The 5633-nt window shown below is 48.2% G+C and overlaps 1 protein-coding gene across 1 annotated transcript in view; it reads right to left on the bottom strand.

The window, feature by feature from the left end:
- SMYD4 (SET and MYND domain containing 4) overlaps positions 1 to 5633 on the bottom strand; it is a 71523-nt gene that overhangs the window by 3436 nt on the left and 62454 nt on the right. The gene's annotated exons all lie outside the window — the stretch shown is intronic.

The raw sequence follows: 5633 nt of genomic DNA, 5'->3' as shown, positions 1-5633 counted from the left end.
GGGGTTGGGGACAGGAGGGAATGGATGGATGCCTTGGCTGGGGAGAGAACTGACAGACCCTGGGGGTGGAGCCTTGTCCCACTGTGTGGGTGGGAGTTGAGCCTTCCAGTCCCTGCTTGGGCCTTAACCTCCCTAAGGCCCTCAGCCCTCCTCCGCCCACCCTGATGTTCTGTCACCTCAGTCCCCCCACCGCTCCTTGGACATACCCACATTGCCAGGACTCTCCTTCCCTCCGCTCCCTCCTCTACCCAGGTGTCTCAGGGGCTGCAGTGGGAGAGGAGGGGGATAGTTCCCTAAGGCTCTTTTGTAAAGTTTTTGTAATGATTTTTATGCCACGCGAATAAAGAATGAATGGCCCTGGCTGCTTTGCTGTCACTATTCTGGGCGTGAGTGGGAGCAGGAGGGCGGAGGAAGGTGGGAGGAGGCCACAGGCTGCACTGAGCACCCGGCTGGTGCCTGAGGGCAGACAGCCCTCTCGGCCACGTTTGTCCTCTGACCACTCGCCCGCCCTTCTCCGCGCAGTCCCCTCTGACCTCGGCAGCCGTCTCCAGGGCCGCCTCCACGCCAGCCTGGCTCTGCTCTCAGCCTCTTCCCCTCTAGGGACCTCCAGCAGCTGGCAACAAGGGCGGCTCAGAAATAGCGCCGGCCTCCCAGTTTGGGAGAACTGGCAATTAGGGAGCTTCTGGGGTTTCTAATTACATGCGGGTCCTTCTGCCAGGAGCAGGCGCCCGCCAGCCGGGGGGCAGGCTGCAGGAAGCGCTGGCTCCAGCTGGAGGCTGTCAGCGCCCGAGATCTGGGGGGAGTGGTTGCGCGCATCGCGGCACCGGCACCGGGCTGGGGGCAGCGCGGGTGTCCACGTGGGTGGGCCCTTGTCTGTGAGCGCAGGGTGTCTGTGCAGTGGCCGCCTGCAACCCTGAAGAACACTGGTTAAGAGCAAGTGCCTGGGGTAGACTCTTGCTTCTAACAAACCGGCAGTGTGGGGAGACAGGTAATAAATAAAACAAGCGAAATAGATGTTGTGTCAGAGGCTGGCAAGGGCTATGGGGAGAAAGAAAGCAGGGAAGGCCTCCCCTATAGGTGGTGTGGGAGCAGAGACTGGAAGCAGGGGAGGGCAGGCACCATGGAAATCTTGGGGAGGAGCTTCCCCGGCAGAGGAGGAGCAAGGGCAGAAGTGGGAGCATGCTCAGAAGGTTCAGGATGAGCAGGACATTCACAAGGCTGGGGCGGGGGCGGGGGTGGGGAGGGGTCAGAGGGGAACTGGAGACCGATGGCGTTAAGGCTTTAAGGTCACTGTAAAGAGTGTTGTTTTTATCTTTGGAGTAAGAAGTAATTGGAAAGTTAAATCAGCAGTCTACCAACTTAATTTTACCTTCTAAATCCTTCTCCGCTCTCTCCTCCTCTCCATTCTGGCTTTAGCCACGGTTTGGATCTGGTCATCACTCCCACGGGTCACCTGCCCTCACCTCCTAGGTTCTCCCTGCTGCTGGTCTGACTGCATCCCCCTACAAGTCCTTGTCAGAGCCTGTGTGTCCAGCAGTGCGTCAAGCTCTGGGGATACAGCAGTGAGCCAGCAGACAAGATCCCTACCCACCGGAGCCTAAATCGGTGGTAGAGTGATCTAGACAATAAACAAGTGAAAATCTTGTGTTGAAATATGGTATGCAAAGTGCACAAGTCTCAACTGTACACGAACTTAATGAATTTTCTCATGAACCCAATACCCCTGTGCAACCAGCACCTGCATCAAGAAACGGTACTCACTCTCCTGACTTCCAGGAACAGATTCGTCTTTCCCGGTTTTGAACTTCATATAAAGGAATTATAGGGTCTGCTCTGTTGGGTCTAGCTTCTTTTGTTCAACCTCCTGTTTGTGACATTCGTCTGTGTTGTTGTGGATGGCAATAATCCACTCACTGTGGAAGGCTTTTAAGTGAGGGGTGCCGTGGTCTGATGTTGAGTTCTAGAAGGCTCCCTTTGGCTGCTGTGTGGAGAACGGAATGTAGAGGGACAAACGTGGGTTAGCAAGAGACACAGGGGGTGCGGGTATTTTGCAGGTAGATGCTGTAGATTCTGTGGATAGATTGTATGGGACATGATGGAAAGGAAAGGCTCAAGGATGGTGGGGTTCATAGTTCAGATTCCTGGATTTCTGTTTTGAGAAAATGGGTTTCACGGAGATGGGAATCAGAGTAAGGGACAGATTTTAGCATAGATCGGAGGTTTCTCCCTTTCCTTCTTTCCTTCCTTCCTTCTTTCTTTCTTTCCTTTTTTTAAAAAAAAGATTATTTTTAAGTAACCTCTACACCCGACGTGTGGCTTGAACCCACAACCCCGCGATCAAGAGTTGCACACTCCACAGACTGAGCCAGCCAGGCGCCCCGACTGGAGATTTCTAGTTTGAACATGTTGTGACTGAACTACCGCATTAATGTAGACTAACATCGTCTACCTGGGACAGTTCAGGTTACGTCTGTGGTTCTACTTTTGTTCCGAGGAGTGTTTGGATGGTAAATTGTATGTTCATCCTACCTACTCGGCATCCATGTGGATTTGTCAAATAGACTATTGGGTATCTTGGTCAGGAATACACACTTGGAAGTATCTGGGAGCATACAGATGCATTGAAAGTCACGGAACTAGGGGAAATCACCTAAGAGGAGATGTCGATGGTGAGGAAAAGGGGTCCCTGGATCGAGCCAGCAAAGGAGATAGAAAAGATGCAGTGTGTGAGGCAGGGGTGGCAGGGGGTTGGTGGGGAGTGGAGTGGGGAATGGGGGTGTGTGGAGAGGCAGAGTTTCAAGAAGGAGGAACCATCTGCTCTGCTGTCTGTTGTCAAGGGAAGAGACGTCACTTTGGTGGTCAACATGAAGGTCACCCGTGAACTTGGCTATAGCTGTTTCGAAAGAGAGGTGGGCACAGAAGCAAGTTTGAAACTGAGGAGGGAATGGAGCGGGACACCTCTCACGGTAATCGGAGGAGAGAGAAATCTTTCTTCGTAAGTTATCATGAAATCATTGGGACAGACAAAAGGTGCAATGAATTGCATAATGCCATTAAAATATTCTCAATATAGCGACAGCTTTACAAGTCCTTCCACGATCCCTCCTCTACTCCCATAACTGTCATCCTGAATTTGGTTTCTATTATTTTCATGTATTTCTTTTCCTGTGATCACACGAATTTTTTTTTATCCTTGGGTAGTATATAGTGTGTGTTTTTAAGCCTTATGTAACTGTGTCGTGCAGTTTGCATGTTTCTGCAACTTGTATCACTTCACACTCTGAGACAGGTCTGTGTTGATACAAATGACTTCCCTTCACTTTCTCAGGGCTGGAAGACTTTTCCATCTCTAGTCTCCTGTTGATGGACATGCATCTCCTTTTTTTTTTTTTTTTTCCTTTAACGTTTATTTATTTTTGAGAGCAGAGACAGAGCACAAGCAGGGGAAGGGCAGAGAGAGAGGGAGACACAGAATCCCAAGCAGGCTCCAGGCTCTGAGCTGTCAGCACAGAGCTGGTTCCGGGCTCGAACCCTTGAACCTTGAGATCATGATCTGAGTCTCCCAGGCATCCAATTACTTTGTTTCTTTTTGTCACTATAAATAGTCCTGCTATAACATTCTTGACCATACATACTTCCTTGTGCACACATGTGGAATCTTGCCACCTTGCATGTTTAGGATTGGAATTGCTGGGTTGCAGTTTGGGTCTTCCCATCTTTAACTGCCAGGGCTGCCCCCTATGGTTATGCACAGCTTTGCCATTTGTTGCCACATTGTTCTTCGAGGTGGTTGTATCAATTTACATTCTCACATTCTCAACAGCAGGGCATTAAGAGATCCTGGTTGTCCACATCCTCACCAACACTGGGTCTTGTCAGATGTTTAAATTTTGCTGATCTGGGGCGCCTGGGTGGCTCAGTCGGTTAAGCGGCCGACTTCGGCTCAGGTCATGATCTTGCGGTCCGTGAGTTCGAGCCCCGCGTCGGGCTCTGTGCGGACAGCTCAGAGCCTGGAGCCTGTTTCAGATTCTGTGTCTCCCTCTCTCTGACCCTCCCCTGTTCATGCTCTGTCTCTCCCTGTCTCAATAAATAAATAAATAAATAAATATCTCCCTGTCTCAATAAATAAATAAATAAATAAATAACACGTTAAAAAAATAAATTTTGCTGATCTGATGATGAGTGTGAAACACACTCATCAAATTATGGTTTTAATTTGCATCCCCCTGATTACTGGTGAGAATAAACCATCTTTTTCATCAGTTTAGTGGCCACTTTGGATTCTCCCGTGAATTACTTGGGTCTATGGTTCTGTTGAGTTTTTAATTTTTTGTATTAATATGTACCTCTCTCTATATTACCGTTAGTAATCTTTTGTGCTTTTTTTTTTTGTTTTTTTGTCAGTTACCTGTGTAACAATTATGTTCTCCCAGTGTGAGCCTTTTGTTTTCATTTTGTTTTATGGTATCTTCTCATGTTTTCAGTTTTAGTGTTAAATTTACCAATCTTTTATAATTTGTTCTTCTTTTGGTGTCTTGTTTAAAAAAAAATCCTTTCTACCCAGAGATCACAAAGAGATCCATTCATACCTTTTCCCCCTTTTTTTTTTTAAGTTTATTTATTTATTTTGAGAGAGAGAGAGAGAGAGAGAAAGACAGTGCACGAGCAGGGGAGGGTCAGAGAGAGAGGGAGAGAGAGAGAATCCCAAGTAGGTTCCACACTGTCAGTACAGAGCCCGATGCAGGGCTCAAACTCACAAACCGTAAGATCATGACCTGAGCTGAAGTCGGACACTTAACAAGACAAGCCACCCAGGCACCCCTGTATTTGCTTTTGAAAGCATTAAAAGTATGTCTGAAAGGATACATAGGAAAGAGATTAACAGAGGTTTCCAGGGAGTGGAATGAGGTGACTGGAGATCAGATCACTGTGTACCTTTTGTTGCTTTTGGGTTTTGAAACTTGTGAAAAAAATGCTAATTTTTCTTTATTGTTTACTTATTTTTGACAAAGAGAGCACGAGCAGGGGAGGGGCAGAGAGAGAAGGAAACAAGATCTGAAACTGGCTCTGTGTTGACATCAGAGAGCCTGATGCAGGGCTTGAACACATGAACTGTGAGATCATGACATGAGCTGAAGTCAGACACTTAACCAACTAATGCCTATTCTTAAATAATTAAAAAATTTTTAAAAATGTTTATTTATTTTTGAGAGTGGCAGGGTTGGGGGGGAGCAGAGAGAGAGGGAGACACAGAATCTGGAGCAGGCTCCAGGCTCTGAGTTGTGAGCACAGGGCCCGATGCGGCGCTCGAACTCACAGACCCGTGAGATCATGACCTGAGCCGAAGTCGAATGCTCAACTGACTGAGCCACCCAGGTGCCCCCTATTCTTAAATAATTTAAATACAAAATCATTATGAAAGTTTCTTCAGGGGCACCTGGGTGGCTCAGTCAGTGGAGTGTCCGACTCCAGCTCAGGTCATGATCTTGCGGTCCGTGAGTTTGAGCCCCGCATCGGGCTCTGTGCTGACAGCTCAGAGCCTGGAGCCTGCTTCAGATTCTGTGTCCCCCCTCTCTCTCTGCCCCTCCCCTGCTCATGCTCTCTCTCTGTCAAAAATAAAATAAATATTAAAA

This window comes from Prionailurus viverrinus, chromosome E1 (genome assembly GCF_022837055.1).
Source record: "Prionailurus viverrinus isolate Anna chromosome E1, UM_Priviv_1.0, whole genome shotgun sequence".
Lineage (NCBI taxonomy): Eukaryota > Metazoa > Chordata > Mammalia > Carnivora > Felidae > Prionailurus > Prionailurus viverrinus.
This window is presented reverse-complemented; position numbering and strand designations above follow the sequence as displayed.